Genomic DNA, 13,464 nt, shown 5'->3' with positions numbered 1-13,464 from the left:
CCACGTCAGGGACCCAGAGGGCAAAAGAGAGAGCTCCCCTCTCCCCGCAACCCGGAGTCTGCAGCTAGACCAGACCAGACCTAGCGATCCGAGGCAGACCTGATCAAACGACTGGACCCGTGGATCGCAGTAGGAAAAAAAAAAAACAAAACTGCAGATCGCAGCAGAAAAACCGGGGCAGAGCGCAGGGGGCTTAGACTACACAGCCCTTTACCACCAGACAGTGGCGGCAGGTGGAAATTGCAACCAGAGACTTCCAGGATGAGGAAAAACAAAACCAACACTGGAACCACAATGCAAAAATATATGAAATCACCAGACCAGAAACAAAATGACAAGCACCCAGAAATCAACCCTGAAGACACAGAAATCCATAAACTAAATGACAGAGATTTCAAAATAGCTATCATAAAAATACTCAACAAAATACGAGACAACACAGACAAACAGTTCAATGAGATTAGGAGTTTCTTCACAAAAGAGATTGAAATCATAAAGAAAAACCAATCAGTGCTGATGGAGATGAAGAACACAATGGAGGAGATAAAGGAGAATCTGGAATCTTTAAAGAACAGAGCTGACAATATGGAGGAAAGAATTAGTACTTTAGAGGAATACAGATATACTCCAGATGGAAGAAGAGAGAGAACTAAGACTAAAAAGAAATGAAGAAAGACTCCGAGAAATATCTGACTCTATTAGAAAATGTAACATAAGAATTATAGGTATTACTGAGGGAGAGGAGAGGGAAAGAGGAACAGAGAGCCTATTCAAGGAAATAATAGCTGAAAATTTCCCAAATCTGGGGAAGGAGCAGGAAATACCAGTAAGCAAAGCCAACAGGACACCTATATATATTAACAGACAAAGGCCTTCACCACGACACCTAGTGGTAAGGCTAGCCAGAGTCAACGACAAAGAAACAATATTATGGGCAGCTAGACAAAAACAAAAAATAACGTACAAAGGAACTCACATCAGGCTCTCAGCGGATTTCTCAACAGAAACTTTTCAGGCTAGAAGAGACTGGAACGATATATTCAAAACACTGAAAGACAAAAACTTTCAGCCAAGAATACTCTATCCAGCAAAAATATCCTTCAAATATGATGGAGAAATAGTAACTCTCCCAGATAAACAAAAGCTAAGGGAGTTCATGGCCACGAGACCCCCACTACAAGAAATACTCAAGAAGGCCCTCAGGCCTGAAAAAAAGAAGAGAAAGGGAACACAAAGCTTGGAGGAAGGAGAAAAGTAGGTAGACAAAATCAGAGAAATAGTAGATCTTTACCGGAATAGGTTAGCAACCACTTAAATACTAAACTCAAAGATCAAAGGAAGAAATTCACCAAAAATAAATTTAACCTCATCACTGTAAACACACAGCCACAACACAAGATAGAATAAGGTATAACAAGAGCAACTTAGAAGGGGAAGAGGAAAGTGACTGAATTGACTTAGTATAAGGAAATAGGAGGCCATCAGATAATGGACTATCTCATACAGAAGATTTTTTGCCCAAACCTCAAGGTAACCACTAAACAAATAATCAAAGCAAAACCACATATGATAAACAAAGAGAAAACTAGAAGAATCCTAAGACAGAACAACCAAACTGAATTGGCAGTCCAAAACAAATGGGACAAGAAACAAAGGAAATGCAAAAGAACCAGAAAATAAGTGACAAAACAGCAACATTAAGCCCTCATATTTCAATAATTACCCTAAATGTAAATGGATTGAACTCTCCAATCAAAAGATACAGAGTGGCAGGATGGATTAAAAAGCAAGACCCAACAATATGCTGCCTTCAGGAAACACATCTTAGCACTAAAGACAAGCACAGGCTCAGAGTGAAAGGATGGAAGACAATACTCCAAGCTAATGGCAAACAAAAGAAAGCAGGTGTTGCCATACTCGTATCAGACAAAGTAGACTTCAAGATAAAACAGGTTAAGAAAGACAAAGCAGGGAAATATATAATGATAAAAGGGACACTCCATCAAGAAGACATATCACTTATAAATATATATGCACCCAACATAGGACCACCAATGTACATAAAGCAACTATTAACAAACCTAAAAGGAGAAATCAACAACAACACAATAATAGTAGGGGATCTTAACACCCCACTTACAGCAATGTATAGATCATCCAGACAAAAAGTTAATAAAGAAATATTAGATTTAAATGAAAAACTGGATGAGATGGACCTAGTAGACATATACAGAGCACTCCATCCAAAAACAGCTGACTACACATTCTTCTCCAGCGCGCATGGAACATTCTCTAGGATAGACCATATGTTGGGAAACAAAGCAAGCCTCAATAAATTTAAGAAGATTGAAATCATAACAAGCATCTTTTCAGACCATAAGGCTATGAAACTGGAAATGAACCATGAAAAAAAAACTGGGAAAGTGACAAAAATGTGGAGATTAAACGACATGCTACTGAACAACCAATGGATCATTGATGAAATTAAAGGAGAAATCAAAAACTATCTGGAAACAAACGAAAATGATAACATGCCATATCAAACCATATGGGATGCAGCAAAAGCGGTCCTGAGAGGGAAACTCATAGCGATACAAGCCCACCTTAACAAACAAGAAAAAGCCCTAATAGGCAACCTTAAATTACACCTAACAGAACTAGAAAAAGAAGAACAAACAAAGCCCAAAGCCAGCAGAAGGAGAGAAATAATAAAAATCAGAGCAGAAATAAATGATATTGAGACCAAAAAAACAGTAGAAAGGATTAATGAAACAAAGAGTTGGTTCTTCGAGAAGATAAACAAAATAGACAAACCCTTAGCCAGGCTTACTAAGAAAAAAAGAGAAAAGGCTCAAGTAAATAAAATTAGAAATGAAAGAGGAGAAATTACAACAGATACCATGGAAATACAGAGGATTATAAGAGAATACTATGAGAAATTATATGCCAACAAATTGGACAATCTAGAAGAAATGGATAAATTCTTAGACTTATACAACCTCCCAAAATTGAACCAAGAAGAAATGGAGAATCTGAATAGACCAATCACAAGTAAAGAGATTGAAATAGTAATCAAAAACCTCCCAAAAAATAAAAGTCCAGGACCAGTTGGCTTCTCCAGTGAATTTTACCAAACATTCAAAGAAGATTTAATACCCATCCTCCTCAAACTATTCCAAAAAATAGAGGAAGATGGAACACTTCCTAAATCATTCTATGAGGCCAACATCACCCTGATACCAAAACCAGACAAAGACAATACAAAGAAAGAAAATTACAGGCCAATATCGCTGATGAACATTGATGCAAAAATCCTCAACAAAATATTGGCAAACAGAATACAACAATACATTAAAAAGATCATACACCATGATCAAGTGGGATTTATACCAGAGATGCAAGGATGGTTCAACAACCGCAAATCAATCAACGTAATACATCACATCAACAAAACAAAGAATAAAAACCACATGATCATCTCAATAGACGCAGAGAAGGCATTTGACAAGATACAACATCCATTTATGATAAAAACTCTCAATAAAATGGGAATAGAAGGAAAGTACCTCAACATAATAAAGGCCATATATGACAAACCCACAGCTAACATCATACTCAACAGGGAAAGACTGAAAGCCATTCCTCTGAAAACAGGAACGAGGCAGGGCTGCCCACTCTCACCACTCCTGTTCAACATAGTACTGGAGGTTTTGGCCAGAGCAATTAGGCAAGAAAAAGGAATAAAAGGAATCCAAATAGGTACCGAAGAAGTGAAACTCTCACTATTTGCAGATGACATGATTGTATATATAGAAAACCCTAAAGAATCTGTTGGAAAACTATTAGAAACAATCAACAACTACAGCAAAGTTGCAGGGTACAAAATCAATCTACAAAAATCAGTTGCATTTCTATATGCTAATAATGAACTAACAGAAAGAGAGCTCAAAAAGATAATACCATTTACAATTGCATCAAAAAGAATAAAATACCTAGGAATAAATCTTACCAAGGAGGTGAAGGACCTATACAATGAGAACTACAAGACATTATTGAGGGAAATTCATGATGACATAAAGAAATGGAAAGATATCCCATGCACGTGGATTGGAAGAATAAACATAGTTAAAATGTCTATATTACCTAAAGCAATCTACAGATTCAATGCAATCCCAATCAGAATCCCAATGACATTCTTCACAGAAATAGAAAAAAGAATACTAAAATTTATATGGGGCAACAAAAGACCCCGAATAGCTAAAGAAATCCTAAAGAAAAAGAACAAAGCAGGAGGCATCACAATTCCTGACTTCAAAACATACTACAAAGCAATAGTAATCAAAACAGCATGGTACTGGTACAAAAACAGACACACAGATCAATGGAACAGAATTGAAAGCCCAGAAATAAAACCACACATATACGGACAGCTAATTTTCGACAAAGGTGCTAAGAACATGCAATGGAGAAAGGAAAGTCTCTTCAATAAATGGTGTTGGGAAAACTGGACAGCCACATGCAAAAGAATGAAAGTGGACCATGTGCTATCGCCATTCACAAAAATTAACTCAAAATGGATCAAAGACCTGAAGGTGAGACCTGAAACTATAAAACTCATAGAAGAAAATATAGGCAACTCACTATTTGACATTGGTTTTAAAGGAATCTTTTCAGATGACATGCCTACCCAGACTAGGGAAACTAAAGAAAAAATAAACAAGTGGGACTTTATCAGATTAAAGAGCTTTTATAAGACAAATGAAACCAGAATCAAGATGAACAGACAACCAACCAGCTGGGAGAGAATATTTGCAAAACATACATCTGACAAGGGGTTGATCTCCATAATATATAAAGAACTCACACAATTGAACAACAAAAAAACAAACAACCCGATCAAAAAATGGGCAGAGGAAATGAATAGACACTTCTCCAAGGAAGATATACAGATGGCCAATAGGCACATGAAAAGATGCTCAACATCACTAATCATCAGGGAAATGCAAATCAAAACAACACTAAGATACCACCTCACGCCTGTTAGAATGGCTATAATCACGAAGACAAAAAACAACAAATGTTGGAGAGGATGTGGAGAAACAGGAACCCTCATACACAGCTGGTGGGAATGCAAAGTGGTGCAGCCTCTATGGAAAACGGTATGGAGATTCCTCAAAGAATTAAAAATAGAGATGCCCTATGATCCAGCCATCCCACCACTGGGAATCTATCCAACGCACCTGAAATCAACAATCCAAAGAGGCTTATGCACCCCTATGTTCATTGCAGCATTATTCACCATAGCCAAGAAGTGGAAGCAACCTAAGTGTCCCTCGACTGACGATTGGATTAAGAAAATGTGGTATATATATACAATGGAATACTACTCAGCCATAAAAAAAAGACAAAATCATCCCATTTGCAACAACATGGATGGGCCTGGAGCGTATTATGTTAAGTGAAATAAGCCAGAAAGAGAAAGACAAACACTGTATGATCTCACTCATATGTGGAATATAAACCAACACATGGACAGAGAAAACTGGACTGTGGTTACCAGGGCAGTGGGGGTGGGGGGTGGGCACAAGGGGTGAAAGGAGTCATATATGTGGTGATGGACAAACAAAAATGTACAACCCAAAATTTCACAATGTTAGAAACCATTAAAACATCAATAAAAAAAAAAAAGATAAATCAGTGTAAAATAATCGAAACTGAAGTGCACACAAAAAAAAGGACAGTAAAGGGCCAGCCTGGTGGCGTAGCGGTTAAGTTCATGCGCTCCACTTTGATGGCCCAGGGTTCACAGGTTTGGAACCCGGGTGCGGACCAACGCACTACTTGTCAAGCCATGCTGTGGTGCCGTCCTATATAAAGTAGAGGAAGATGGGCATGGATATTAGCCCAGGGCCAATCTTCCTCAGCACAAAGAGGAGGGTTGGCAACTGATGTTAGGCTCAGGGCTTATCTTCCTCACAAAAAAAAAATGGGGAGGGGGACAGTAAATACAAGGAAAAAGTGTGAAATACGATATGGGTTACGGTAAAAGTATACATCCAATTTCAATATTAATATTAAAGTTAAAGAGAATGAGGCAGAAGTAATAATTGAAGAGATAATGCTTAAAAACTTCAGATGATATCAAATCACATATTTAAGAGCTGCTATGAACACTAAAGAAGACTTAAAAAAATTAAAAAACCCCTAGAAACATTATGGTCAAGCTGCTCTCAAACATCAAAGGAAGGTAGGAGGGAAAAATGTTCAAAGCCACCAAAAATTTAATAAAAGACACATTCCTTTAAAACGACCAACAATAAGTCTGACAAAGGACTTCTCAGTTCAAACAATGGAAGCCAAATGACATTGGAAGATATCTATAAAGTAAAGGATAAAAGTTGTCAACCGAGATAGAATTCAATACACATTTTAAAAAAATCCTTTTAAAACTAAGTATAAATAGAAATTTTCAGACAAAAATAACTATAATGTATTCAACAGAAATATAATAACATTTATAAATTTGTATGCACTTAATACATTAGCCTCAGGATACATAAAGCAAAAACTGACAGAACTAAAAAGAGGAATAGTTGCATTCATAATCGAAGGTAACTATTTTATTTTATTTATTTTGTGAGGAAGATCAGCCCTGAGCTAACATCTGCCAATCCTCCTCTTTTTGCTGAGGAAGGCTGGCCCTGGGCTAACATCCGTGCCCATCTTCCTTCACTTTATATGGGAAGCTGCTACAGCATGGCTTGCCAAGTGGTGCGTTGGTGCACGCCCGGGATCCGAACCGGCGAACCCCGGGCCGCTGCAGTGGAGTGCGCGCACTTAACCACTTGCGCCACCAGGCTGGCCCCTGAAGCTAAATATATTAAAATGTGTCTCTCAGTAACATAGAAAAAGACACTACAGATAAGGAGATGTGTAAGAAAGAGATGTGAACCATACAACTAACAAAATTTACCTAACTTTTTAAATAGAACATCGTACCCAACAACTGCAGAATATATGATTCTTTTAACCTCAAAATGGGAGAAGATATTTTAAAAAATATTATATATAGATATATGTGTGTACGTGTGTGTAATAAAGAATTCATATCCAGATTATATGAAGGATTGTTATGAATAAATAAGAAAAAGAAAGTCAATCAATACAAAATGAGAGAATACCTGAAGAGATACTTCACAGAAGGGAGTAGCAAAACGCCAATTAACAAATGGGCACATATTCAATTTTTGAGTCATCAAGAAAATGCAAAACAAAACTACAATGAGATTTCATTACACATACCCCAGAATTGCTGAAGTTTAAAGTACAATATTAAAAAAAAAAAAAAAAAAAAACTAAAAAGGCAGGTATTAGAATGTGGAGCAACTAGACCATTAATGGTAAAAGGGTAAAATTGGCAAAAACCACTTTGAACCATTTGGCAGTATGTACCTACTAAAGCTGAATATATGCACAACCTAAGATTCAGTAATTCCATTCATAGATACATATTCAACATAAGTGCACTTATGAGCACTAACAGACGTGTATGAATAAATAAACATTATTATAGCAGCCACAAAATTCGGAACAACCCAATGTCCATCAAACATTAAATGGATATATAAACTACTACTTTCATAGAATGATATATTCTATAGCAATGAAATCAAGAAACTTCTGCTACCTGCCTGAACATGGGTGGAATTCATAGCTATTATATTGAACGAAAGAAGCCAGAGTCAAAAGAAAACAGACTACTTGATTTCACTTATAAAAAAGTTCAAATCAGAGAAAACTTTTGATAGAACCCAGAATAGGGTTAATTTTTTGAAGGGTTACAACTGGGTGGGCATCTGAAGCAGGCTTCTGGAGTATGGATAATATTCTATATTTTGATGTGGCTAGTGGTTACACAGATATATTCATTGTGTAAAAATGTAACAAGCTATAGACTCAAGATTGTGCATATTACTTTCTATACATATTTTGCTTCAATTCAATGATTACCAATGAAATGCCCTCAAATTTTCTGCAATTTATATTCAAAAATTTCCAACATACAGATATTGAATAACATATCAGTAGCACTGCTACCATGTGCAGGCAGAATCCTGAAAATTAAAATGGCATGGAAGTAACATGTTTATGTCTTTATTTTAGAAAGGTAATTAAATCCTTGGTGTGTAGGATGGATTTACGTGGTGCAATTTTGTTGGCAGGAGGAGTTTGAAGTTGACTTCATTATATGCTCAATGATTTCCTTGTGAAGTTGGCAATGAGTTTTTCTCAGCTTGGTTTAATACAGTGATTTGCACTGTCAATGCCCTATAGCCAAATACTACCACGAACTGCTGTAACTGAACAATTGGGTTGACTACTGATAACAACAAAGAGCATACACCATAGGGAACCATGGAGCCTCTCAGAAAGAGGGTCTTATAAAGAACCTGTTATAGGATTTGTGATTTGGTTGGGTAACTTGGGGGAGAGTCTATGCATGTGAGGGATCACTCTGGATTGGGCAGTTTTAGAAAGTGGGACCAATTTTATGACTATCTCAACAAATCTTATCTATAAGAAGGGAACACTAGAGTAAGGATGACGCCACGATTGCTGAAGAAGTAGCTCACTCATTTAGTGACAGAAAGAGATGTTTGGCATTTTAAGGGTTTCACACAGTGACCTCAATTTTGCTTCACTTTATCACAGTCTCATAGTGACCATGTTTGATATAGATGTTCTGTAACATTGTTTATGTCCAACAGGAGAACAATATAATTTAGCTGTAAGCCTAGTATCATGTGGAATAACATTGAGGCCTAGCTGTGAATGCCAGATGAGTTTGTAATAATAACACTATAACATTGAGGTCTAGCTATGAGGTCAGATCAGTTCCCTGCCATCAGGGGCTGTTTTGCTCTTTCTCAGCATCAAGGTTATACTGTACAAGTTCCTGGATTTTCCAGAGTCACATTAACTCATTAGAGTTAATTAGATTCATTAGAGAGTAACCATAAGCTCACATGACTAGCGATACAAGGAAGAGAGGATGGGGTTCAGGAAGAGGTCAGTAATGAAAGAAAAAAAAAAACCTTATGAATACATCAAGTTTTAAGAGGTGACAATAGATAATATGGATACAGTAAGAAAAAACAATGCTGTCTGTATCCCCTATCCTCAATAAAAAAAAGGACCAATATTTTGTTTCTAAAAGAACAATTGACAGAAAATAAACTGTACCCTTCCACAGAAAGCCAGAATACAGAGATGTGGTTGGAGGGGTATATATAGAAGCAATAGACCAGGGAAAGGGGAGATATTCTCAAGACAGATTTGCTCATCCAGGGAGATTCTGTCGGGAATCAGGGCTCTCAACCTTGCTCCAGTTTAGCATAACAACTCAGAGCCAATCAAATTTATAAAACCATATGGATTTGGAAAACCAATCCAGGAATAACCAACGTGGATTTAAGAGCAGAAGGACCTTTCCCACGTGTTTGCATCCTGTAAATCTGAGATCTTCACAAGAAGCAACAGAAGGCACAAAGATAACTGAGATTAAAATTTTCACCACACTAGAAGTGGTGGTCTAAAGTTAGATTACATACGATTTAGAAAAGTAAGGTTGTGTTTATTTACTTCAGTGTGACAGCAAAGTAAAATCTATAACATATCTAGTCTTATTATTTTCTTAGCACAGGAATACCGAAAATCTGCAAAAATTAAATGTTCTGTCACTAAGCAATTCAAGAGAAGCACTATTCAGTTTGCTGCCACCTTTCTTTAGGATTTGCGTGGCACCAATACTTCAGCTATATCTATATCATGATTTATTCCTTTATATTCTTTGAATTTTACTTATCATGGAAAAGGGACATTGATTGGTGGTACAAAGTACGTATTAAAATAGTAGATTGTCAGGCATCTTAACTGTGGGTGGGTAAAATTGATTTTAAACTCAGGTCACTAATTGTGGCCTTGGTGACAAAGTGAGTGAGGCAGACATAGAAAAATGCCAACAACAGATTGAGAAAAGATTGATGTATTCAAAGTCCTAGTCTTTACAGCTGCTAACTTGAAGGATCCTGCTGTTCACAGGAAAAGGCTTTTAGCACTATCGTCACAGGAATGGGACCTATTAGGGAAAGCTGTGAAAAGAAGAGCAGCACAGATTACAAATGTTTGATGTGCTATATCTTTGTAAAATATATGCAAACTGGAAACAAAGTAAATGGAAACCTTGAGTATATCATTTATACGTTTAATATGTTTTATTTTAGGGTTAATAATAATGAAGAATCATTGATTCCAAAATAAAACATAGAAGACTGATACAACAATATATACTGGTTGAATAGTGTCCCTCCAAAAAGATACGTCCATCTGAAAACTCAGAATATTACTTTACTTGGAATAAGGGTCTTTGCAGATGTTATTAGGTAAGGATCTTAAGACGAGATGATCTTGCATTAGGGTGGATCCTAAATCCAATGATGCGTTCTTATTTATAAGAGACAAAAAAGAAGAGACACAGGGAAGAAGGCCACATGAGACCTAGACAGAGAGTTATGCTACCACAAGCCAAGGAACACAGCACCACCAGAAGCTAGAAGAGGCACAGAAGGATTCTCCCCTGGAGCCTCCAGAGGGAGTGCCACCCTGCTGACACCTTGACTTTAGACTTCTGGCCTCCAGAACTGTGAGAAAATAAGTTTCTGTGGTTTAAGCCACAGGGTCTGTGGTTCATTTGTTACAGCAACCCTAGGAAACTAAAACACAATATAAAATACCCCATAGTGTTAAAGTTAATAATTAAAGACAAATAAATTATATCAAGTGACTTTCATCCCAGAATATAATGTACTCAAAGGAATAAAAAGAACAGAAAATACTGGAACTTGAAAATATATATTTTTCAAAACAATTGTTTTAGGGCTGGCCCCGTGGCTTAGGGGTTGGGTGCGCACGCTCCGCTGCTGGCGGCCCGGGTTTGGATCCCGGGCGCGCACCAATGCGCCGCTTCTCCGGCCATGCTGAGGCCGCGGCCCACATACAGCTATTAGAAGGATGTGCAGCTATGACATACAACTATCTACTGGGGCTTTGGGGAAAAAAATAAATAAGTAAATAAAATTATAAACAAAAAAAACCCAATTGTTTCAGAATATTTTGTGTCTAATTAAATTGCTTCTATTTAGAGGGTTCTCTGATGGCTGCCGTGTAAATACAAACGTATTCTTTCTTCCATGCCCTAGGTAAGAGGCTCTTCTAAGGCATGATAGGGTTTTCATTTTCTTTTTTGTTTGTTTGCTTTTTTTTTTCTTTGTTTTTTAATATTTGGTCCTCATCAAAGCATTCAGAGGAAAACTGTCAATTTTATACAGGGCTATCCATACACTGACATGATCCTTCATCAGTCTCTCTCTCTCTTTAAAGCAATGACTTCTTTTCTTCTTTCTTCATGAAACAATCATATCTTAGCCTCCTTGCTAGGTCAAATTAATGGACAGGGTGGATAACACAAACATTTCTACTGTGGATGATCTAGTCCTATGGTACTTTCTCCCCACATTACCTACTATATTCTCGCTCGTGCATTCTCTCCCAGGCACACTGATGCCCTCGCTATCCCCTGAGCAGACAAGACATGGGAGTCTCCTTGTCCTCCACTCCACCTCATTTAAACTCTTGATTCAACATTGCCTATTTAAAATTCCAAACCTCTCCTTCTCTGCACCTCCTCTTTTGTGTTTGCTGTTATCTCCATCCTACTTATTGCTTTTTGATACATTACGTATAATTCACTTATATGCTGATTGCTGTATGCATCCTCTCCCACTGAAATGCAATCTGCATGAGAGTTGGAATTCTGTTTTATTAAATACTGTATTTCTAATGCTTAGAATAGCACTCAGCACATAGTAAGTCATCTAAAATATTAATTGAAAGAATGAGTGAAATTGTGCTCTAATGTCAATTTCTGAACAGTCTCATGTGTTTTTAAGATCAGAATGCAATATGTCCAGTTCAAGCAAAACAATCAATGGCTGTGCTCTCAGACATACTGCGTGTATATATGCTGAATGTAGCTTACTGACCCTCCTATCCTAATTTTTCCCCAGTATGGTTTTTCTCTTGTGATCTTCTCAGCAGATTTTTGATTATTTTTCATTAATATACGGTCCTCAGGTAATATGTGGAAGGGGATGAGAAACCATTGTTCAGCAGCACTTACAGACAGGTACAGGGAGGCTATGCAGTTTCCATTCACTTCTGTGTATCAGTTTCTGAACTACCTGTTTCAGTGTTGAAGACAGCCGAAATTATTTGTAGTTTTCTGCAATTATTCCATTTTGTGATTTCTTAAATTCTAACTGTGGCTTTTTCACTTACCCTCTCTCAAACACTTCAGAATATTAAAAATACATGAAATTATTTATTTCTCTGGCTTTGCTGCATTTAGGAAGAAACACCACTACTCTGATTAAATGCTATTGTTTACCTCCTTTTCACTTGCACCTGCACAGTTGAAACTGGATGAAGACAAAACACAACCATGCTAAGAGATGTAGTACAGATTAATGACCTTGAACCTCACATACACCATAATTCTGCCAGGATATCATAGTATGGTTTCTGAGTCTATTTGCTCTCTCACTTTCCTAGATAATGATTTCAATTTCTTCTCAAACCAAGAACAGCAGATCACCTTGATTTCCTCTTCACTGAGAAACTTAAAGCAGAGGAAAACTTTGACTCCCATCACCACATGCACCGCTCTATCAGCAACTGCCTTCCCATTTCACCTATAACCAAAGTCGAGACAGCCTCTGTCCTATATAGACCCAATCTTTTCCCTTAGGTGCCTCTCACCTACCCAAGGACGTCACTCCGGAAATTCTCCCCTCCCTCCTCTATACTTTAATTTGTTTCATTTTTACCAATATTTTGCGCTAGCACATAAACATGGTGATATTACATCCATTTTGAAAAGTCTTCTCTTCTCCTACCACATTTTTAGATACAGCCAGATATCTTTGCTCCTTTAGCAAAAACAGAAACAAAACCAAACAAAAAGCACCTCCTTGTAAAGTCGTTTACACCTACTGCCCTTATTTGCTCTTGTAAAATTTTTTCTTAAACCTACTTCAATCAGACATTTGTCTCCAACACTTGACAGTTTCTCTTATCCTGGTAACCATGATATTCACATTGATAATCTGATGGTCAGTTCTCAGTTCTTAATTTACTCGACCGTCAGAGCATTTAAAAGTTGATCTCAGCCATAAAAAAGGACAAAATCGTGCCATCTGTGACAAAATCGAGGGACCTTGATGGTATCATGCTCAGCGAAATAAGTCAGACAGAAAATGAAAATACCGTATGATTTCTCTCATACGTGGAAGAATAATAAACAAACACATGGATAAGGAGAACAGACTGGTGAAGGTGGTGGAGGGA

Source organism: Diceros bicornis, chromosome 15 (genome assembly GCF_020826845.1).
Source record: "Diceros bicornis minor isolate mBicDic1 chromosome 15, mDicBic1.mat.cur, whole genome shotgun sequence".
NCBI lineage: Eukaryota > Metazoa > Chordata > Mammalia > Perissodactyla > Rhinocerotidae > Diceros > Diceros bicornis.
Note: the sequence above shows the minus strand (reverse complement) of the source record.